Source organism: Carassius carassius, chromosome 9 (genome assembly GCF_963082965.1).
Source record: "Carassius carassius chromosome 9, fCarCar2.1, whole genome shotgun sequence".
Taxonomy (NCBI): domain Eukaryota; kingdom Metazoa; phylum Chordata; class Actinopteri; order Cypriniformes; family Cyprinidae; genus Carassius; species Carassius carassius.
Genome location: NC_081763.1, coordinates 35,331,120 through 35,356,523, shown reverse-complemented (window position 1 = coordinate 35,356,523; position 25,404 = coordinate 35,331,120). Strand labels below are relative to the sequence as shown.

General features: G+C 38.3%; 1 long non-coding RNA gene across 1 annotated transcript; it reads right to left on the bottom strand.

Moving 5' to 3' along the window:
- Positions 1–3,626: 3,626 nt before the first annotated feature.
- Positions 3,627–24,513, bottom strand: LOC132148697 (uncharacterized). The gene is made up of 5 exons (XR_009434961.1): positions 24,420–24,513; positions 4,451–4,489; positions 4,050–4,133; positions 3,846–3,874; positions 3,627–3,753 (listed from the first exon to the last, which is right to left on the bottom strand). It is a non-coding gene; the product is annotated as an uncharacterized LOC132148697 (long non-coding RNA).
- Positions 24,514–25,404: the final 891 nt, after the last annotated feature.

Below are 25,404 nucleotides of genomic sequence, written 5' to 3'. Positions count from 1 at the left end.
AATTGTTTCATGGCCAGATAAAAAATTTATATAAAAAAATAATAATAATAAATGATATCATTAGCAGATGTGGCAGAAAGTTAGTTTAGGCCCTGTTCCCAAACCTCAACAGTTATAATGAGTCGTCCGCTGAACAGCAGGTTAAAGATGAACCCATGTGCAGCTTTATTTATGAAGTGATCCAAGATCCAAACAATACAAACAGACTTGATTTGAAAAGTGAAGTGAAAGTTACTTTCCGATACTTTCTAGTTAGTTGAACACATAAATCAGTGGAGCTGCCTTTATGATGCCACTTAAAAGTCTGTGTAAACACCTTTTAAAAGAACTGTATTGAAAAATCTATTTATCATCAAAATGTTCATTATTTGTGAAATGAAAATTTAGCTAAATATTTCTTCCTTAAAATTAAACTTAACCAAAACAATCATTAATGGAACCATTAAAGAAGTTATGATCCCCATCTCTAGCCATTATCTCTGTTTCTGCTAAACTGACCGCGGTCTCTCAGTTCTTCTACAGCTCTGTTAAATAAAGCATTTCTGAGCACCTCTGCATCAGTCACAAACGCCCCGTTTCCCTGTCATGTCTACAAATAAAATATTTGTAATGATGGAAAATATATTTACCATAAATATACAGGTTTGACAAAAGATACCGGTATTTTATTATTGACAGACAAAATATAAGATTACAAGTATTGCTGAAAGCAGCTGTTCAAACGGTTCAAACACCAAATGATGATTCCTGTCATATAGTGATAAACGCTTACAGCATCATTTACAGTAGCTTTGCCATAATCAGTGCAAGCTGACAGTTAATTAAACACTCGAGACAATCAATGATTTAATGAGAATGATCTAAGAGAGTAAAACTGTACTCCATTCTCTAGACTTTGTGCAAACAGAGTCTGAATTAATAATAAAGACACAGAAAGATACTGTAAAAACAAACAAAAGTAATTTGTAATTGGTAATGGATTATAATTTGTAAGTAATATACGCAGCACTGAATATACTGTATATAATGGCACTGAATGAAACCATTAAGAGTCAGCTATTTAAGGCTCATATTGCTCTGCTGGTGGGATTATCTTATGATTATTTTCCTGATTTGTGATGGTTCTTGTTCACAGAAGCGTAAAGTTGACTGCAGTCTTCAGCTTTTGCTCCTCCGATGGAAGCGTAAGTCACTTTATCATCACAGCAAACCTGAATCAACATCACAGAGACTGTTTCAACCCACAGTTATTACAGCATGAGGTTTGAGCTCAGTTCACCACACATTTATATCAGAATAAGAGAGATACAGGTCACACTGAGAGAAGGTGCACATTCATGAGAGGACAAGAAGTGTTTGCTCACCTTGTTCTTTTTGGCTCTGTTTTTACTGACCACAGTAACTTCAGTATAAGTCACATCATCTGTCTGCTCCTAAACATCAGTGAAAATACAGTAAATCAAGCTGTTAAAGGCCCATCTATCACTGCTGTGTGAAGCAGACTCATTACACACAGCTGCTGCAAACGGTTAGGAGAAACAGAGTCATGTTCATCTCACCTACAGGTTTAGTGAACATCTATTACATTCACATTTATTGATTTAGCAGACGCTTTTATCCAAAGCGACTTACAAATGAGGACAATAGAAGCAATCAAAAACAACAAAAAGAGCAATGATATATAAGAGCTATAACAAGTCTCAGTTAGTTTAACACAGTACACGTAGCATGGGCTTTTAAATAATATAATAAATACAAAGAAAACAGATAGAATAGAAAAAAGAACAGAGCAAGCTAGTGTTAGAGGTATTATATATACAAACACACACACATATATAAATAAATAAAGATGGAAGAGATGTGTTTTCAGCCGATTCTTGAAGATGGCTAAGGACTCAGCTGCTCGGATTGAGTTGGGAAGTCATTTCATCAGTCTATTATACAGATATGATGTTATGATGCAGGGGCATAGCCATCTTTTCACAAGTGAGGGGGACAGAAATATGTATATATATATAAAACATTACAAGATAATATTTCTGCAATAGCCTACCAGTCAACAGTTTTTGAACAGCACAATTTTTAATGTTTTTAAAGAAGTATCTTCTGCTCACGAAGCCTGAATTTATTTGATCCGAAGAACAGAAAAATCAGTAATATTGTGAAATATTTTTGCTATTTAAAATAACTGTTTTCTATTTTAATATATTTTAAAATGTAACGTATTCCTGTGATGCTCCGCTGTATTTTCAGCATCATTCCTCCAGTCTTCAGTGTCACATGATCTTCAGAAATCAGAATAATATGATGATTTACTGATTATCAATATTTAACACAGATGAGTTTTTTTTCCCTGGTATTCTTTGATGAATAGAAGGATCCAAAGATCAGCATTTATGTGAAATAAAAAGCTTTTGCAACATTATACACTATCATTCAAAAGCTTAGAGTTAGTATACATTTATTTTTTGGAATTAATAATAAATTAAATTAATACTTTTATTTAGCAAGGATTCTTTAAATTGATCAAAAGTGATGGTAGAGACATAATTTTACAAAATATATCTATTTCAGATGAATGCTGTTCTTCTGAACTTTTTATTCATCAAAGAAACCTGAAAAAAATCTACTTACATTTTTATTTTATTTTATTTTATTAAAAAATAATAATAATTGAGCAGCAAATCAGAATATCAGAGTTATTTCTGAAGGATCGTGTGACTGGAGTAATGATGAAAAAAATTCAGCTTTGCTATATCAATAAATTACATTTTGAAATATAATCAAACAGAAAACAGTTATTTCAAAGAGGCTAGTAAAAATATTTCAAAATGTAACTGTTTTGCTGTACTTTGGATCAAATAAATGCAGGCTTGGTGAACAGAAGAGACTTCTTTAAATAGCATTAACAAGCTTAATGTTCAAAAACGGTTGACTGGTAGTGGATATAAGCAACTTAAATTTGTCTCTAATTTCTAGCTTTTAATTGTCTTAGAAATCTATAACCGCTGAACAATAACAAACAACACTATTTTTTCAAACAATAAGGCAGAATAGTTTCTATATTGTAATAAATGCTATGTCAGTTAGCACTGCATTGTTCATATACTTCATTTATCACCTGCTGGAGATGACTTGAAAAACTATATTTTGTCGCAATTGTATGTTTAATGTCATCGTGTTTCCAAAAGTTTCTGTTTTTCTGTGAAAACAACTGTTTTCATACAGCGATAGCTGAACGCTGTTGTCCATATTAGGAGTTTCCTGGTATGACTTTCTGCGCGAGAGCGCCCTCCAGCTTCGAGTATGAATGAAACACACACTGCAGGAGAGTTTAGCGCTCTGTGATGTTCATCTCGCCTTCTGGGTCCGAATAAAATATCAGATCATGTGCAGACTATCCTCACTTTGAGTTTGAATCTATATTTATTTACACCAGCTCCTGAAAAACACTTGGCCGAAAAAGTGCGGGGGACGAATTTCCATGATAGTAAAAGTGTGGTGGGGGGGGGGGGGGGTAGATTAATCTCCCATAATCTACGCCCCTGCTATGATGACAGATCCTACTGTAACATGAACAGCGTAACTGTCAAATATACACAGATATGAAAATATACACAAATCACTGAAGATGAATCATATTGTTCAGCAGGAGCAGGATGAATGGAAATGTTGATTGTGTCACTGGTCCATTATATTTATTTCTATCGCTGATCTTTAGAGCAGAAACAGTAGAAATATTCTTGTCATCATCTAATGTGAGTAATAGGAGTATGATATTTCAGAATCAGACCTCTGTGGAGCTCATGAACACTAACAGCTCATGATCAACCTACAAAACTCACCACAAAGTCATCAGTCGCTCTTCTGACAGCTGAAAAATAATGAGATGGGAACAGTTATGATCAAACACTCAACACAGTCTCTAAAGCAGATGACAAGTGATTTCTGAAAGAGTCCAGAAGACTCTCATGCTGCAGAATACAAACATTAGTTTAACTCTGTTTAATACTGAGTCAGATGTTCTGGACTGAACTCTAGAAACTCACCGGATCTTTTTTTACGAATCATCAGCCAAAGAATCAGAGCAAGAAGGAGAAGAATGAATGAAGCGCCGACAACAATCATAATCACTGAGAGAGAGACGATACAGAGAGACACAATCAGCATTACTGTGTTTAACCAAATATAGACATACAACTGCTACATATAAAATGATAAATGATTAATTTAATACAAGCATTATTATCCTTCAAATATACAGCTAACATTGAACAAATAAAACACTGTTTATCACTGCACTGGTATTAACACATCTATATTATAACACTTCATTTTCATCACTTTATTTCATTGGAACTACTCTTTTATTTTAAGTGATTGCATGTATTTGTTAATGTGGAGACAAGAGGATTCAGTAAAATGACAGATAAAGTTAATTTGCCTGTACCTTCTGTAGTATTCACTGTTGTCGTTAAATCAGCTTGAGCTGTGAAAGATTAATGTTAGTTTAGATGCATCAAACTGTAAAACAGTGGTTTTTAAAGTGTTCATGAAATATTTTTCTATACCATATTTTACAAACAAGATTTAATCATCTGATACTCTACGATTCCTTAAAATATTCCTGACTATTTTTAAATGGAATTGCAAATTATATTTTCAATTACGTTTTCCATACATGGACGCATTAATTGAGACATAATCCAAACACAATTGCAGATCTTTCATTACCGTTTGTATTTCGGTTTTGCAAATTCACAGTGACTGCCAAATTTCAAATGGAAGGTTCATTTGCAATTGTATATAACACCATGTCTTACGAGTTATGATCCTGTCATATTTAAATCTCTATGTGTTGTGAATGTAACCTGCCAAAACTCGAGTGAAATCACAATTCCTTTGCATTTGAATTACACGGATACCTGTCAATCAGAGTCAGGGGCGGGACTAAACCAGGGGCGTGATCATTATCTTATATATTAATAAATAAATGTTATATATTTATAAATGAAAAAAAAAAAAAATACCAGCATAAAATCAGAATATTAAAAACATAATATTTTTCCTGAACAACACACACTCGAGATTAAACTATTGTTCTTCATCAGAGAGCTGTTGGAATCTCAAACACTATGTTAGGAATAATCTAGTGTGTTCTGTGTGTAACACGACGAGACTCTGAGAGCACACGTGAATGAACCAAGTCCATTACTGAGACACAGGACGATTCAGTTGTGTTTGTATGAAAGCAGTGCTGGTGTCAGTGTTACTAATAATCAGGCAGGTGTCTGATATACAGTGATGCCATGCAGAAATCTGATGGCTGAATGATGCCATTGACCAGTCAGTATTTCCTTGAGTTGTTCATTTGAGCTGAAAGTCATCTGCACGCTAACAGACTGTACCTCACATTAATTAAATGCCCATGACACATGATCGTCTGAGTGAGAATGAGGTCTCTTTTACATTAAATTGAGTTATTTTTCAGATGACAGTACAGTTTTCATGTTTAAGGATGATGCACTAGAGAATGAAATGAGAATGTGATTTAAATTACAGATGAAGCGTGACTTGATTCAAAGTCTGTGATCAGCTGCTCTATACCTCCAGAGAGCAGAGACGTGCACACACACATTTGAGAGGCAGGGGCTCAAGTGGAAGAAAGGACACTTCTCATATATATATATATATATATATATATACAGTACAGACCAAAAGTTTGGACACACCTTCTCATTCAAAGAGTTTTCTTTATTTTCATGACTATGAAAATTGTAGAGTCACACTGAAGGCATCAAAACTATGAATTAACACATGTGGAATTATATATGGAATTATATACATAACAAAAAAGTGTGAAACAACTGAATATATGTCATATTGTAGGTTCTTCAAAGTAGCCACCTTTTGCTTTGATTACTGCTTTGCACACTCTTGGCTTTCTCTTGATGAGCTTCAAGAGGTAGTCACCTGAAATGGTCTTCCAACAGTCTTGAAGGAGTTCCCCGAGAGATGCTTAGCACTTGTTGGCCCTTTTGCCTTCTGTCTGCGGTCCAGCTCACCGCTAAACCATCTGGATTGGGTTCAGGTCCGGTGACTGTGGAGGCCAGGTCATCTGGCGCAGCACCCCATCACTCTCCTTCTTGCTCAAATAGCCCTTGATGCCTTCAGTGTGAATTTACAATTTTCATAGTCATGAAAATAAAGAAAAACTCTTTGAATGAGAAGGTGTGTCCAAACTTTTGCTCTGTACTATATATATATATATATATATATATATATATATATATATATATATATATATCAGAGGTGGAAAGTAACGAATTACATTTACTCGCGTTACTGTAATTGAGTAGCTTTTTTGTGTACTTCTACTTTTTTAAGTATTTTTTTTAATCTGTAATTTTACTTTTACTTAAGTATATTTTGTTTGAAGTATTGTACTTCGCTACATTTTAAAACACATTAATTACTGAGTAAAAAAAAAAATCGCTCCCTGGAAGGTATGGCAAACTGGCGCTAAAATCACAAGAAAGATGCAGACGGACAAAACAGGCGTTAGTGGTGCAGACACCGCTGAAAACGAAACCCAGTCATATTCTGAAGTTGAACTCAAGGAAATGAAGTGAACCCCTGGCCATATGTATGCTCTATTATGCTGTGTATGCTGTGCTTGCCTAGGAAGACCAAACTAGCAGCTTATAAAATCTCGACAAGACATCAACCCCACGTAAGCATATAGAGGTGAGCTAAATAATTGCGTCATTGCATTGGTGGTTAAAATGGTGCTTTGACATTTTAGCAAGAGGTTTTGCACAAATTAGCCAAAAAGACTGGTGCGGAGTGTGCGATATATATTGTCTGCGATAATATCATAATTGTTGTTTTAATGATGTACGCGCGCATTTAGAGTGTTTTTTCACTGTGTGATTCAGTCTGTTGAAATGCATTTAGAATGAAATCAATCAAAATCATTTAGAATCAAAATCACACAAAGAATACTGTCTTTTCCTCTAAAAATCATAATCACACACACACACACATATATATATATATATATATATATATATATATATATAGATCAGTGGGGATTTCTTTAAGACTGCAAGGGAAGCTCAGCTTCCCCTCTAATGTAAAAAAACCCAACGGTCAAATATGTACTATTGTGTATTATGTATTGTGTTAATCAGCTACATGTCGGCTGACTCGATTTTCTTCTCATACATTCCCGTAGCGTCACAGTGCATTTCCCTGTTGAAGCCGAGCGTCCATTGACTTCGATGGGGCTGCTTTGAACAGTTTTTTTCAGTGCTCCGAAGCTAGACGGTCATTGGATAAATGCTGCGATTATGTCCCGCCCACGGACGCTCAGCGTCTCTGGAGGTGAATGAAGACTGGGCTTCCGCGTGATGATTGGAGGATCTGTCGATCTCCTTTTGACTGACAGCGGTCTGCACCATAAGAAGTCGGCGAAGCTGTTTCACGCTCAGTCCCATGATCGCGGATTTCTCAAGTGTATTCGAAAGACAAACTGCGGCAATATTTCTTGATATTTGTAAAATGCAGAACCACCACAAAATTAAATTGGTAACTAAGACAGATTGAAAATGTGCGCGCGCACACACACACACACACACACACACACACACACACACACACACACACACACACACACACACTATAGCCATCTAGTGGTTAAAGTGATTTATTACAATTTTTAAACTGAATTTCCCCAAAAATGGGCAAAAATCTTACATTAAACCTTATAAAATTATCCATGGTATCCCCATGTATGAAAGTTAGAAATCTGGGTCTTTTATGAAGTGAATTTTACCTGAAATGCTTTTTTCTTTTTTAAAAAAAAAAAAAAAGCCTATTTAAATAAATATTTATTTATTTATAGAAATGTAAAAGATTTAAATCCTCCAAAAACTGTACAAAGTTTAGTAAAAACATAAATGAACAGAGTAAAATTATATTTGTAAAAAATTTAAATATTTTACTATTACAAAATGAAATGTTATTGTCTGGGGTCAAAAAGACCCCGAGTGTCACTACAAATGAAGACCATCAGAGGGTTATAATGTAGGCCGAAAATGAGCTTCCCCTCTTTGAAAGACCAGCAGCCGCCACTGATATATATATATATATATATATATATATTTTTTTTTTTTTTTTTTTACAACAGGACAGTAAACTAAGAGACTTGCGTTTTAGACACCATATTGCCATTGTTTTTGCTCTATTTCTACAACAAAAATTTATTCCAAACACAGCCACCAAAGCAAAATTTTGCATCTCTGATCAACGTGACAGTGTTTCGTTCCTGAATGAATCAACCGTTTAAATGATTTGGTTCAATCGCAATGACTCACTTATTAACAGTGACTTGCTGACACATACTGGCCATTTTAATTTCACATTTAAAGTATCTTTTGATTTTTTTTTTTTTTATAATTAAGTTTTTATCATTTCAAATGAGTATTCAACATTTTATGTCTGGCATATCAAAACATTATTCATGCATTTGTAACTGCAGGTTAAATGCATTCTTGTCCTGCACTAAACAGTGTAATACATCTAAATGCCACGTCCGATGAAGCTTTTGCATTTCCTCTGTATTGAAAAGATGAGTTTGTTGATACTGATTTGCCAGATAACAGCCCAAATGTTTTATTATTCTAAATAACTGATTCCTTTAATTAAAAACAACTAGTTTGAGATTAATAGACCTATCCCAGGGGTGTCAAACTCAGTTCCTGGAGGGCCATAGCCCTAACCCTGCTCCAGCACACATATCATGTAGTTTTCAAATAAACCTAAATGATTAGATTAGCTGGATCAGGTGTGTTTAATTAGGGTTAAATCTAAACTGTGCAGGACTGTGGCCCTCCAGGAACTGAGTTTGACACCCTTGGTCTGTCCCATTTTTGACTCCCTCCCACTGGTTAAAATGTAACTAAGTAATTTTTACTCTGAGTAAATTTTAAATGAGCTACTTTTTACTTTTACTTGAGTGGATTTTTTAGACTGGTACTTTTACTTGTACTTAAGTAAAATTTCATTAATGTAATGGTACTTTTACTTGAGTAGAATATTTTTGTACTCTTTCCACCTCTGATATATATATATATATATATATATATATATATATATATGAGAAGTGTCCTTTCTTCCACTTGAGCCCCTGCCTCTCAAATGTGTTACATTATATAATTAGATGGTATTTTGCTGAGTGTGTTATTGTGCTGATATCTTAAGGACTACTGTGACTTACTTAAGTTTTTGATGTTCTTTATATTCTGTGTGGTGATCAATTCACACTGATAGAAATTCATCTTTTCCAAGAAGTTTATATATATATATTAGGGGTGTAACGGTTTACAAAATTCACGGTTCGGTTCGATAAAATACACTGGTGTCACGGTTCGGTACGGTTCGGTACGTTTTAGATACAGCAAAAATAAAAAATTGGCAGATAAATTTCCTTGATTTTAAAAAAATGTTTTATTTATTGAAACTAACAAAGTATGTTTTTTTTTTTTTTTACATTGAACAATGATGGAGCTTTTCTTTAACCATCTTCTATGGTGTTTTCTTAGCAGCATACTGTATAAAACAAAAACAGCTCCTTATAAAAAATAAAAAAAAGAAATATTATACATGTATAAGTTATGAACAAATACAAAGATGTAACTTTTTATATGGAACTCTATAACTCTTTATATTGAGTGTGTTTTTACTCAATTGGTTCTCTATAGGGCTTATGTTTTTTGGAACAAAGCAGGAATTACGGTCGGTCTGAAATGGGCTCGTGAAGGAATGTTGTAACGGGGCTCAATTACATTAAGCATGTTCTTAAAACCTACGTTTTCCACTACAGAGTAAGGCGCTCGCTCACTCAGTGCGCGCTGAAGGCTCGTTGCAAAATGGCCAATGCGTTTAACAGACCAGAAATAGAAGATCCTCCAATAACCAACAGGTCTGGTGTTTGGGTGCACGTGGGATTCCCTGTAAGCTATAATGGTGATGATAGAATGAATGGTAAATAGTAAGGTCTCATATCCGCGGCTATAACGTAAATGTAGCCTACCGAACGCCGTGGTGATGTCTTTTGCCCTGTTTGAATCCGTTGGAAATGTCTGTCTAAATGCTGCGGGGATAGTTTGTTGCTTGTATGTTTCTCTTTTTTTCCGTCTTTTCCCAGATACTGACACACTAAGGTGATGTCGGCGTAAATGAGTTGACATGTTTCAAGTATTCCCGCTGGTGTTTTTTTTTTTTTTTGTATTCCCGCTGGTGTACCCTAGACGCGACATATCATTGTTTTTTTTATCCACCACTCTCTTGCCATCACCATTATAGCTTACAGGGAATCCAAAGTGCACCCAAACACCAGACCTGTTGGTTATTGGAGGATCTTCTATTTCTGGTCTGTTAAACGCATTGGCCATTTTGCAACGAGCCTTCAGCGCGTACTGAGTGAGCGAGCGCCTGACTGAGTAGCCTAACATAAACATATAAGTTGGTGTTTTTTTCTTCTTCTTGGGTGTCAGGGGCGTTGCCTGTTACGTCTTTTGGGTTATTGGGCTACCTTGTTGAACGCATATCATTATATTTCACAATTATTTTTATTTTCCAAATATAATTAATTAGTCCAACGCACCATTCGGTCCATAATGCGTACCGCGTACCGAACCGAAACCTCGTACCGAACGGTTCAATATGAATACGCGTATCGTTACACCCCTAATATATATATATAGATAGATATATAATCCTTCATAGGCATTTTTACCTTTATAAAGCCTTTTTTTGTGCATCATTTTTTTTTCAGTCTAATTATTAAATTAAACCAATCAATTATAATAATAAGTCACCAAGCAAATAAAATCAGTATTGACAAAATGAATCTTTGCAATGCAGAGAAAACACAGAAGCTGCATCAGAAGGGACATTAAGATGCATTTACACGCTGTTTATGTCACGGTGCATGGATCGGCTGTGTTCTCAGGTCCTGTGATTTGGTGTCTTTCATGTGGTTACATCATGCTCATTGGTATCAGCTGCTAATCAGTCCCCGCACCAGGTGTCTCACATTACCGTCAGCTACATATACTCACCTCATTCTCTCCTTCCTTGTCTGATAGTTGTTCCGGATGTTGGACTGTCTTGTTGGGTTGTCTTGATCTTGTTCGTGTTGGATTGTTTATTTCGCCGTTGATCGTCACTGGATTGTATTCATCACGGGAGATTCACGCCACGTCATCACCAGCCATCAAGCCACTGCGCCACCCAGCCGAGAGATAACATCATCACCCACGGAGTTCATCATTGTCTTCACGGAGTTTGTGTTCACCGTATTTGTCGTCAATAAATATATGTTCACACTGCTTTTGCTTCCTATCACATTCATTACCATCACAGAACTATCAGACCACTTATGGAAGCAGCAGGCTCCACCCCACTCACGGCTGAGGAGGCTTTACGTTCCTGCATCTCTCGGCTGGAGACCCAGGAGAAGAGCTCGGCGGATACGGGAACAGCGATCCGAGCTCTTGTGGCGCAGGTATCTGAGCTCACCCAGCGGATGCAGAACTGGCAACAACCCACTGCGCCAACCCCACCACCCATGCCGCCCGCCCACCAGGAACCATCCGGGGCTGCCCAGTCACCCGAACCCCGCCTTCCCCCACCAGAGCTTTACAGCGGTGAGCCAGACTTCTGCCGGGCTTTCCTCACTAGATGCTCCATGCACTTTTCATTGCAACCTCTCACGTTTACCAGTGAGGTAAGCAAAGTGGCGTTCGCGCTCACACTGTTAACGGGGAAGGCGGCACTGTGGGGCACGGCGGTATGGGAGAACCAAGATCCGTGTTGTGCCTCGTTCTCGGCGCTCTCCGCCGAGATGAAGCGGGTGTTTGACCGCGCGGCCACTGGAAGAGAGGCCGCGCGGCGTTTGACGGATCTCAAACAGGGGGAGAGATCCGTCTCAGACTTTTCTATCGAGTTTCGCACCCTGGCGGCGGAGTGCCGATGGAACGAGGAGGCGCAGTGGGACATGTTCCTGCATGGGCTGGCTGACCGTGTCCAACGTGAGATCTACGCCCTGGATCTACCCGCTGATCTCAACGGCCTCATCGATCTGGCACTACGGGTGGACGCTCGACTCTCCCGAACCGAGCGGTGGTGTTTAACCGCTCGGTTTCCCCCTGGGGAGGGACCTCCAGTTCGAGCCAGTGGCAACGACGCGGTCGGCCCATTCCAGGATCACGAGCCCATGCAGGTGGGTCGAGCTCGGTTGACTCGGGAGGAGAGGGAGAGGCGGAGATCTCACGGCCTTTGCCTGTACTGCGGGGCGGCGGGACATTTCGCCTTTAGCTGCCCGGTAAAAGGGCCAGCCCGGCAGTAAGGAAGGGGCTACTGTCGGGTGGGATCTCCGCTATCAAGTCCTCGTTCAGATCTACCTCCACGCTCCTCCCGGTCAGGCTTAGATGGCATCGTCTGGACCTGCACTGCACTGCACTGTTGGATTCAGGGGCTGAAGGTAACTTTATGGATTCTACTTTTGCGCATCAAAATCATGTTCCCCTCCTCCCCCTCACCAGTTCTATTGCAGTCCACGCACTCAATGGTCAGACGCTTCCCACCATCACCACCATCACGGAACCCATCACTCTCACGGTATCTGGTAACCACCGTGAGAGCATCTCCTTTTACATCCTGGACTCATCCCACGCACCCGTGGTCTTAGGACATCCCTGGCTCATCAAACACAACCCCCAGATTGATTGGCAGCTGAAATCGGTGTCTGAGTGGAGCATTAAATGTCATGAGTCTTGTCTTGTGTCTGCCTGTCCGTCTGTATCTGAGTCTGTGTTGCAGGAGAAGGCGGCGGATCTGTGTAACGTGCCCGCGGAGTACCTCGACCTGAAGGAAGTGTTCAGTAAGTCTCGGGCTGCTTCTCTCCCTCCTCATCGTCCCTATGACTGTGCTATAGAATTACTGCCAGGTACGTCTCCGCCTAAGGGCAAGTTATACTCACTTTCTATTCCTGAGAGAGAGGCTATGGAGAAATACATTTCTGATTCTCTAGCAGCCGGGTTCATTCGATCCTCCTCTTCTCCAGCGGGGGCGGGGTTCTTTTTTGTGGGGAAGAAGGATGGATCTCTGTGACCTTTTTTGACCAATTGATTACCGAGGGCTGAATAATATCACGATAAAGAATACTTATCCTTTGCCGTTGATATCTTCAGCCTTCGAGAGGTTGCAGGGAGCATCGATCTTCACTAAATTGGACTTAAGAAACGCTTATCATTTGGTTCGCATCAGGAAGGGAGATGAATGGAAGACTGCCTTTAATACCCCCAGGGGGCACTTTGAGTACTTGGTCATGCCCTTCGGCTTGTCCAACTCCCCAGGTGTCTTTCAGGCACTCGTTAATGATGTGTTGAGAGATATGGTCGATCAGTTCATATATGTCTACCTGGACGACATATTGATTTTTTCTTCTTCTCTCCAGGAACATGTTCAACACGTCAGACGAGTGCTTCAGAGGCTGTTAGAGAATGGGCTTTTTGTCAAGGCGGAGAAATGCGACTTTCATGCACAGTCTGTTCCTTTTCTAGGGTACATCGTGTCAGCCGAGTGTATGCGCATGGATCCCGAGAAGATCAAGGCTGTGGTAGATTGGCCAAGTCCAGATTCCCGTAAGGCCCTACAAAGGTTTCTGGGGTTCGCCAATTTTTACCGGCGTTTTATTCGCAATTACAGCCAACTAGCCGCGCCTCTGACTGCCTTGACCTCTCCCAGAACGGCGTTCAGGTGGTCAGACGCAGCGGAAGCTGCGTTTGCCAACCTCAAACGCCGCTTTGTTTCGGCCCCCATCCTTGTTACCCCTGATCTGTCACGTCAGTTCGTGGTAGAGGTCGACGCGTCAGAGGTGGGGGTAGGTGCGGTGCTTTCACAGCGCTCACCCTCGGACGACAAGATGCATCCCTGCGCGTTTTTCTCTCATCGTTTGTCGCCAGCAGAGTCAAATTACGATATTGGTAACAGAGAGCTGTTGGCAGTCAAGCTGGCATTGGAGGAATGGCGTCATTGGTTGGAGGGGTCAGGGGTACCCTTCATGGTTTGGACCGATCATAAGAATCTAGAATACATCAGAACTGCCAAAAGACTAAACTCTAGGCAGGCTAGGTGGGCACTTTTTTTCGGACGTTTTGATTTTACACTTTCGTACCGCCCGGGTTCCAAAAACATCAAACCCGATTCTTTATCTCGAATTTTTGACCGCTCCGATCGCCCGTCCACTCCCGAGAGTATTTTTTCTGAGACACTTATTGTTTCTACTCTCAGTTGGGAGGTCGAATCGAAGGTAAAGACAGCCTTACATGGGGTAACGCCTCCGGCCGGTTGCCCACCTAACCGTTTGTTTGTGCCAGAAAGTCTTCGGTCCGAAGTTATCCAATGGGGTCATTGTTCCAATGTGGCATGTCATCCAGGGGTAAGTCGCACCTTACATTTGGTCAAGCAAAGATTTTGGTGGCCACTCATGGCTCGTGATGTTCGCAGTTTTGTTTTGGCTTGCTCAGTTTGTGCCACTGGTAAGACTTCTAACAGACCCCCAGATGGGCTCCTACAACCGCTGCCAATCCCTTCGAGACCCTGGTCCCACATTGCGCTAGATTTTGTCGCCGCCCTCCCACCCTCTCTGGGTAACACGGTAGTTTTGACCGTGGTGGACCGGTTCTCGAAGGCGGTTCATTTCATCCCCTTGCCCAAGTTACCTTCAGCCAAGGAGACAGCGGTAACAGTCATTGATCACGTCTTTCGGTTACATGGCCTCCCGATAGACGTGGTCTCTGACAGAGGACCCCAGTTTGTGTCCAAATTTTGGCGAGAGTTTTGTAAACTTCTGGGGGCCACTGTTAGTCTCTCTTCGGGGTTCCATCCTCAAAGCAATGGGCAAACTGAGAGAGCCAACCAAGATTTGGAGAGAACACTACGATGTATGGTCGCTCGAAATCCTTCCTCCTGGTGTCAGCAGCTGTCGATGGTGGAGTACGCACACAATTCCTTACCAGTGTCTGCCACGGGCCTGTCCCCATTTGAATGTAGTATAGGGTACCAGCCACCTATTTTTCCCAGTCTGGAATCCGAAGTCGCGGCCCCTTCCGCTCACGCCTTCGTCCAGAGGTGCCGTCGCACATGGACCAGAGCCCGTGAGACTCTGGTCCAGGTGGGAGCGCGCACCAAGGCCAAAGCCGATCGCCACCGGTCGAGGCCTCCCGTATACGTCGTTGGTTCCAAAGTATGGCTTTCTACCAAGAACATTCCTCTCCGATCCGTTGCTAATAAACTTGCTCCCAAATTTATTGGCCCGTTTTCTGTCACCAAGATCATTAGTCCGGTGGCAGTCCGCCTCAATCTTCCTCCAGCGTACAGGAGGATTCATTCCGTGTTCCATGTATCAAAAATTAAACCTGTATTTTTTGCTCGTATTAATCCGCCTGCCCCGGTTCCCCCACCGCCACGGCTCGTAGACGGGGAACCAACCTATTCGGTCAATCGTATTCTGGACTCTAGACGGAGGGGACGCGGATTCCAGTACTTGGTGGACTGGGAAGGTTACGGTCCGGAGGAGAGAAGTTGGGTTCCTGCTAGAGATATATTGGATCACTCTCTTATTGATGATTTCAATCAACAGGTACAGGAGGCTGGGAACGTCAGGGGACGTTCCTAAGAGAGGGGGTACTGTCACGGTGCATGGATCGGCTGTGTTCTCAGGTCCTGTGATTTGGTGTCTTTCATGTGGTTACATCATGCTCATTGGTATCAGCTGCTAATCAGTCCCCGCACCAGGTGTCTCACATTACCGTCAGCTACATATACTCACCTCATTCTCTCCTTCCTTGTCTGATAGTTGTTCCGGATGTTGGACTGTCTTGTTGGGTTGTCTTGATCTTGTTCGTGTTGGATTGTTTATTTCGCCGTTGATCGTCACTGGATTGTATTCATCACGGGAGATTCACGCCACGTCATCACCAGCCATCAAGCCACTGCGCCACCCAGCCGAGAGATAACATCATCACCCACGGAGTTCATCATTGTCTTCACGGAGTTTGTGTTCACCGTATTTGTCGTCAATAAATATATGTTCACACTGCTTTTGCTTCCTATCACATTCATTACCATCACAGTTTAATGCAGGACATGAATGTATTTAACCAGAGACACTGTTTTTGCTCTAAGACGTAATTGTTTTAATATTGAATTCTTGTTTATTGAACAGCTGTATAAAAATGTATATTACATTTGTAATAATGCAGTGTAAGAAATGTGCACTGGTCTAACCTACAATATTTCCTATTGCCTTCGCTTAACTTTAGTTAACTTTCATGGTAGCTCATCATGAGTCATCATGGATGTTAGCCAGAAAAATTAACTATATTTGCCCTTTGTCTTTTAGGCAATTAGCTGTAAATTCGGGGCACAGGTTAGTCTTTGTTCATCACCACCAGGGGCAGACTGCCATCTGGACGATCTGGAGAAGTCCCCTTGGTATAAAGGAGAAAAAATGCTGGAGCTCGTCTCTAGAGCATCCCTGCTATAGAGCAAGCACTATATTCAGGGCTGGGAAGGTTACTTTTAAACCGTATTTCACTACAGATTACAAAATACATGCTTTAAAAAGTAATCAGTAACGTATTTCGTTAGATTACTCAGGTTAAGTAACTTAATCTAAATACTTTAAAATACTTTAAAATACTTAAGCTTTGTAACATAAAGGAACATATTAACTGGATGTCTTGTTTTTATGCTTTCCAACTAGGGCTGAAACGATTAGTCAACATTATCGACAAAAAAATTGACGACACATATTTTTGTTGTAGAGTAGTTTGATTTAATTCAACCTAATTTAGAGCCTGCAATAATGCAGTTTGACCAGTGTGGCGCTGTAGCGCAAGACTGTAATTCAGCCCTCCTCGATGCAATTCAAGAGAAGAAGAGACATAGCCCTTGCTCAGCGCTGCTTCAGAGAAATCGAAAGGTGTTTAGATATGAAAATATATAACGCGCTTTACCCTCAATATCGAGACAAACAACAACAACAACAACAACAACACAAAAATCACAGCAGTGTGAAAGCAGCAGTTAAAATGCATCTTATTACACCGATGTGGATGTTTGCACAAGCTCAGTAAAGCATTCAATTCACGTCTATAGTGTTTTATGCAATACTTTCAATCAAGCAGCTTTATGGTATAAAACATTATTATTGAATATTTGATTAAAGTAAAGCTTAATCTAGCTCAGGACTGTTTTGATTATCATAACCCAGTAAGGTATTTTAAGAGAGATTACTCTACCAGTCAAAAGGTTTTGAATGGTAACGTTAAGATTTTTAATGTTTTTTTTTTTTCAAAAGCAGTAATATTGTGCAATATTTTTATGATTTAAAATAACTGCTTTCTATTTAAAAATATTTTAAAATGTAATTTATTCTTGTGGTCAAAGCTGAATTTTCTTCAGTCTTCCGTGTCACATGATCTTCAGAAATCATTCTAATATGCTGATTTAATGCTCAAGAAACATTTATTATTATTATTATTATTATTATCAATATTCAAAACAGTTGAGTGCATTTTTTCAGGATTCTTTGATGATTATAAAGATCCAGAGATCAAAATGTATCTGAAATAAAAAGCTATTGTAACATTATACGCAATACCATTCAAAAGCTTGGAGTCAATATAATTTTTTATTTTATTTTATTTTTTATCTGGGTGGGGGGAGGGGTTGTTGAAGAAATTAATACTTCTATTTAGCAAGGATGCTTTAAATCGGCAAATAATATTCTATTCTATTTCAAATAAATGCTGATCTTCTGAACTTTTTATTCATCAAAGAAACCTGAAAAATTGTATTCAGCTGTTTTCAACATAATAATATTAATAATAATAATAATAATACACATAATAATATTAATAATAATAATAATAAATGTTTCTTTGGAGCAGAAAATCAGTATATTAGTAGGATTTCTGAAGGATCATGTGACTGGAGTGATGATGCTAAAAATTCAGCCTTGAAATCACAGGAATAAATTACATTTTAAAATATATATATAAATAACAACAATTATTTTAAATAGTAAAAAACCTTTCAAAGTTGTACTGTTTTTGCTGTACTTTGGATCAAATACATGCAGGCTTGATGAGCAGAACATACTTCTTTAGGCCACGACTTGGGAAGTCGTGGCCTAATGGTTAGAGAGTCGGACTCCCAATCGAAAGGTTGTGAGTTCGAGTCCTGGGCCGGCAGGAATTGTGGGTGGGGGGAGTGCATGTACAGTTCTCTCTCCACCTTCAATACCATGACTTAGGTGCCCTTGAGCAAGGCATCGAACCCCCAACTGCTCCCCGGGCGCCGCAGCATAAATGGCTGCCCACTGCTCCGGGTGTGTGCTCACAGTGTGTGTGTGTGTTCACTGCTCTGTGTGTGTGCACTTTGGATGGGTTAAACGCAGAGCACAAATTCCGAGTATGGGTCACCATACTTGGCTGAATGTCACTTCACTTTAAAAACAATGTTACTGTTCGAAAATATTTGACTGGTAGGGAATACAATTTTTTATCTAATAATAAAACATCTAATCACTTAACTTTATTTTTTGTTTCTTATCCATATTATATACTTACGAAAAGAGATGTCAGCATGATCAGTTATGTGTGCACAGGGCACATGCAGAGAGCGCGTCTCAAAGCCATGAACACTGAATTCGCCTCTTCTTGCTCCGTACCGACAAATACATACAAAATGATGTTAAAATACCTGTCTTGGAAAGTTTGTTCGAAAAAACTGTCTGTATTATGTCTTAATTGAAAGTAAACAGAGGAGAAAGAAATCGGATCTGAATAATGATGCATTGTCTCTTAAAGTGACCGCGCCTAATTTTAACGTTAATCCAAGAAAATGAAAGACTGAATTACAAGACTCTTGACTGAATTACTTTGTAGTTTTAACTAGATTTAATAATTTTTTGACATTTTTTATTAGTGGGTGCAGGACACTATAGTCAATTTATGTAAGTGAGTAGGCTACAGCAAAATAAAAAGAACTGTGAAATATTATACCCCAATATTTTTCATACTATGGACTACCAATGAAATTGATTAACTATTTGGGACCAAAAACTATTCAGACACTTTGCCCTGACTGTGTTTGCTTAAGTGGTTCTTCTTTAATTGCTAATTAACCATGAGTGAACAAAATTAAGCATTGCTTGGTAATTGGTCAACAAAGTATTGATAGTTGTGTCGGTTGCGGTGAGTCGGGTATTGGTAAACATAATGACCACTCACTGCTGTCAACGTTTTTTTGTGCCTCTGATTTTTGAATTTTTTGTGCCTCTGAATTTAATCTGTGTGACCTAAAAATATATTTTGGGAATAACGTTATATGTGCGGAGTATATGAGCATTATGTGTCCACTAATGACACATCCGATTTGCGAACTAATGACTCCTTTGAACTAGGGCTGTGCAATTAATTGAAAAAAAAAAAAACGATTCGATTTTGATTTTGGAAAATCCAATAATCGAGATAAAACGATTATTGCGCCGCATTCCTCCCCCTTTTGCAGTGCTGCGCTTTCGTTCCTCCATAAAAGCCCAGTTTCCCGTGCAAATCAGTAAAATCATGTAATTATGTAAATCATGCTTGAATTATCAAAGTATATTTATTCATGTTTTTAAAAGTGTGAAAGAGAACATGCGCTGCTGCTCAGGAAGATATAAGCGCTCAGAGACAGAACAGAACACGGACATTTAAAGTCATCTTTTAGCTCAAAGTGCGCGCCTAAACGCTCCAATACATGCAAAAATGTGTCAAAATGCTGCGCTTAGTGATTATTCATGTATACATTCATCGGTCATGTAATAAATGAATGTAAAGAGTTGAGAATGAAAACACGCGTGTAACAGTAATTTGGATCCGTGCGGCTCTTAAAGTGACAGTGGGCTATATTTTATTTAACATGTAATTATTAATTTCTGCAGTTGGGTGTACAACGCTACATGAACCTTTTCATATAAACTGCAATAAATACAAAACTAAAGCCAAACTTAAACTGAAACGAGACAGAGACATTAATAGTAAATGGTATAGCGAATAAATGAAATATTCATACTGCTTGAGACTTGCATAAAAAAAACAAAAAACATTTAAGCACAGTTTGTTTAATTTGTATCTTTTTATTATTTTGTATTTGTTCCTTTGCTTTTTTATTACTGACAGTTTAATTATTTTCAATAATTTTGATAACTTTTTGTTTGTTTGAAATTCCGCTGGTCTCTATAATGTAGATGTCATAGTAAGTCAAGTCAAGTCTGCTTAATTGTCAATTATTCCACATGTACAGTACATACATACAGAGAATTTAAATTGTGTTACTCTCAGACCCCCGGTGCATACAGATAACACTAACAGTAGAACATTAAACACAGATGATAAAATATAAAGTACAACTATACAAATAGGTCATGTAAAAAGAAAGTTGTGTAAAGCAGCACATGGTAGACAGAGTGCAAACCAGTGAAGTAACCAGTGCAGATATAATGATTGTAGCAGCCTTATTTACAGGAAATATCACTATCTTTAAATAAATCACTCATATAAAGTTTTGGTCATATGACTCCCTCATCATCATTAACATTATCTTGTTAAATAATCGTAATTACAATATTGACCAAAATAATCGTGATTATGATTTTTGACATAATCGAGCAGCCCTACTTTGAACCGCTTTTTAATGGATGCTTAAATCTGATCTGGGTCGAGTTTCCTGATAACGATGTATCTTAGCTCTGAAGAGCGCTGTCTACGTGCAAGGTTACAAACTCTCACCGCAATTCCATACGTTTTTCCCCAAAGATTTACTTGACATGAATGCGTTCTACGTGCTACTTAAGATTCGCTGCCAATTCGCGAAATTCTTGCTGAAATATAACCTATGGAATCATATTCTGAATGTTCAACCTAATAATCGTCATCTGTTGTGGATTAGCAATCACAGAAGTCTATAATAAAGCTCATACCTACAGGCGGAGGCACTGACTAAATGGCTGAACAAAAACACAAGAAAAGATACCTTTCAAAAATAAAGAGGGAAATAAAGATGCTATTTTTAATAGATGTTAAGGACACCATAGAAATAAGGAAAAACAAAACATTTGGGAGGACATGAAATGCCCAATAAAGGATTTTTTTTGGAATTCATCCCTATTTTGCCCGGTCTTTGAAGCATACTGTATGTCCCACATTACTCCTTTTATGATTTTGTTTTGTTTGTCTAATCATTTAATTTAGATGTGTATTTCTATTTTTCTTCCATTTTTAATTAATTTATAAATTCATTTAAACCCAAAACTAGTACAATAATTTATTATTAATTTATTATTATACTATATAAATTATGTCACTGTGGGGGGGGGCTGTCGCCGCGTCATGTTAAGTGTTAAGTTTTTGTTTCAACGGAGAATCAGTCGAGGTATTGGTTAAAATCCCCAAACTGTTTACTTAAATATTAAATTAATAAATGACATCAAAATAAAAGTAATCACTGGTAATCTTAAATACTTTTCAGATGTAACTGTAATCTGATTACCCCTTATTTAGAATGTAATTATAACGAAATACAGTTTTTTAGTTTTTTAGTTTTTTAAGTACCTAACACCATTACATGTATTTCATTACTCCCCAGCCTTTTATATATATATAGATTCTAGGTTTATGCCTATGCATATTTAAAATTTTGCATTCTGGTCTTTTTCTATATATTTAAAGTATTTTAGTTCATACAATAATACATTTATTTCAATCCCCTACTGAAAGAAAAAATAAAAAAAATAAAAAAAATAAAATAAAATAGAAAGCATCAAATCATCTGTAATGGTTTTACTGGTTATAATAAAATTGTATTGGTTTTAATGGAAACTGTAATGGTGTCTGTTGGTCTCTTCTGTTATTTGGTCGCCTTCTATTGGTGGCTTTTGTTAAAACCATTAAATGTAAAATGTCCCAAAAACACACTACATGTTACTTCATGGTTTAAGGTTGATGGTTTGTAGTGGAAATCATTAGAATTCCTGTAATGGTTTCTATGGTTTCCTCCAGACCAAGACAAACAGTTGAAAGGAAGGGAGGGCTTCACTTCTGCGGCTCTCTGTTTCATTCCATTCATACAGCACGTGTGTTCCGAGAACTCAGTTGTGAGTTCTGAAAATGTACAGGTGTGAGTTCCGTTATCAGGGGCGTTGCACAAGATCTCGGGCCCTGTGCAGTCCTGATGGGCCACCATGCCCCCCCATACTATTTTACTTTTCTTAATCCCTACATCAACAAACTGCGCACTGTATAATAACCAAACAAGACTTGATGGTCTGAATTGCTCCATCTCCATCTCTCATTTGCACACTGTGCTCAGAGCAACACTCACTGCTCTCTTCACTTCCACCATCATCCTCAATCACATCTTCACTATCTTTCTCTACATGAAGGATACATTTGATATTAACCTCTTATCCTAATTATAACCTACTATAATAAGACACATGTGATGTTAGTGTCACTTAACACCTTTCAGTCAGAATGGCTAAACATGGTTTGCTTTCGTTTTGAACTATATTAGCTCAAATCCAAGGAACAGGATGAAGGGTCTGTTGTTAGTCCACTCCCTGATGTGACAATTTCTGAAACTGAGGGCCATGTGTTTCACAATGTTAAGATCTGCTTCTACTAAGTCTGACAAATATAATGTTGTTCAATATAATAGTATAACTAATATATTATATAGACTCATTGCATGCAAAGTGAGATATTGCAAGCCTTTATTTGTTTTTATTTTGATGATTATGGCTTACAGCTATGAAAACCTTTTCACAATATTATATAACAACAGTATATTCTAATTCTGAATTTGGGGTTTCATAAGCTGTAAGTCATAAATAATCATCATTATATAAATAAAGGCTTGAAATATCTCACTTTGCATGCAATGAGTCTATATAATATATTAGTTATACCATTATACCAATATATGAATATATTAACTATATTATATATTAGAATTACTGAAATAAATTAACTTTTGCACACTATTCTAATTGTTTGAGTTTCACCTGTAGCTACCGATGAGATAACAAGCTACCTATGACACTGATTAGCCTACTATTGCTAATTTTAGATATTACAGCTTATTAATTTAAAATTAAACATTTCAAAATCACGCTGTTATAATGGTGTGTTGTATGCAAACAGCATTGTTAGTGTACAGTTTATTTAAGTAGCCTTTACCTGAGATAACATGTACAACCAAATTGTCATCTGAAAGTGTATGTTCTGCTCTTTCATCTGACATTTATTATGAAATTTAATTAGGAAATTAAAATATCCAGGTAAAATAAAATATATTCCAGACTTTTAAAGGGCCCTCTCTTCCTTCGGGGCCCTGGTAATCGACGCCCCTGTCCGTTAGACAATGAGGTTTTCAGGCCCATAAGAACTGTGTGTGAATGTGAGCGTATTAACGTGTCAAATACAGGACTGAGAACCGTATTCTGCTGCTGTCTGAACGAGGCCAGAGTCTCAACATTTCCCGAACTGACCTGGGCCCGGTTCCCCAAAACGTTCTTATCGCTAAGTAGTTCTTAACCTATTCCTTAACCTCTCTCCTAACGTTATGGCACGATTCCCGACACGTTCGTACGCTCAGTATATCTTCTGTAAGTCATACTTTCGTAAGGTTGGTCTGGACCATTCGTAGCTCTCTCTTAGCGTTATTTGAGCTCATGACGCTACTGTACAGCAGTCTTTAGAAACCAGCGCAGCGAAGTACAAGTCAAACTATGGTATGTTGACAATTTTGTGGCTCATTTCCCGAACTGACCTGATATTTAGATTCTTTATTAGTTTGATAGGGAAAGCTGTGCACAAACGGAAACACACACACACATTAATTAATTAATAAAATTATATATATATATATATATATATATATATATATATATATATATATATAAACTCCCCAGAAAAAGGGCACTATGTCTCGAGGAAGAAAAAGGACAGGTGCTCAAGCCCCTTTTGTTTGAAGCTTGTGGTGCCAGTTTGTCATTCAAGTCTGAACAAGACGTAACTCATATCAAGGCGTTATGATAACGACATCCCTGAGAGTCTGATAGATAAAAGAAAACAATAAATATTTTTTGAAGGCTTTGTTCCTAATGTGTGCATCAGATCCATTTAACACTGGAGCTGGAATGTGTGTGTGAGAGGTGCTACAATAGATCACAAATCTGATGTGATGATTAACCCGTCTGTGAGAAAGACTGCTGGTGTGTGAGAGAGATGATGAACCTTGTGTAGGAGCTGCTGCTGTAGTCCGGCTCGATGTCGTCTCAGAGTTTGAGCTGCTGACTGGATTCAGTGTTGAAACTGGAGCTGCAGAAGATGAACATCAGATGCATCATAATACTGTCAAACACACCTGAACAAGCTAATCAGTAGGGATGGGCAAATCAATCCTGAAGTATCAATATTTCGATACTGATGCATGATTATATTGATCATGTTCTATTCTGTAATGTTAGTATAAATCATACACTGTCAGAATAAAAAGGTTGCATTTTATACGTGCAACACCCTTTCACTGGTAGTCCGTCATAAATATGAACCATGGTTTTACTAAAGTGACCATAGTTTAGCTATAGTATTTGTAGATTTCTGTGGTTACCACTACAGTAAACACATTTTAACCATATGTGAACAAAAATATAACTTAAAGGGGTCATATGACACAATTATTATTGTTCCTTTCTCTTTGGAGTGTTACAAGCTGTTTGTGAATAGATGAGATCCCTAAAGTTGCAAAGACTAAAGTCTCAAACCCAAAGAGATATTCTTTATAAAAGCTAAGACTTGTCCATGCCCCCTAAAACACCTTGTTTAAACACCCCCCCACATTTCTACATCACTGTGTGGGAAAATTAGCATGATGCTGCCCAGATGTTCATGCAAAGAAAGAAGGTGTAACTTTGATTCCCGCTGTAGTATTGTTGCTGCCGCCGCTGCTATGCCATGGAGATGCTGTGTGTTTCACTGTGAAAGTGAAACTACTTTGTTTGTTCTTCCAAAAGAAGACACTAGAAATCAGTGGTTAAGTTGTATTTACAGCACTGTTCCAGAACCAAATATTCAGATTTAACCCATGGTCTGACTGAATACTCAGTTCTGATTGGCTGGCAGGTGTCGATTAAATTAATTTAACTGCCCAGGGAATTTCCAGGTCAGTTAATCATGTTTTATATTATTGTCCTTCCTAAAAACATTGGTAACCATAATA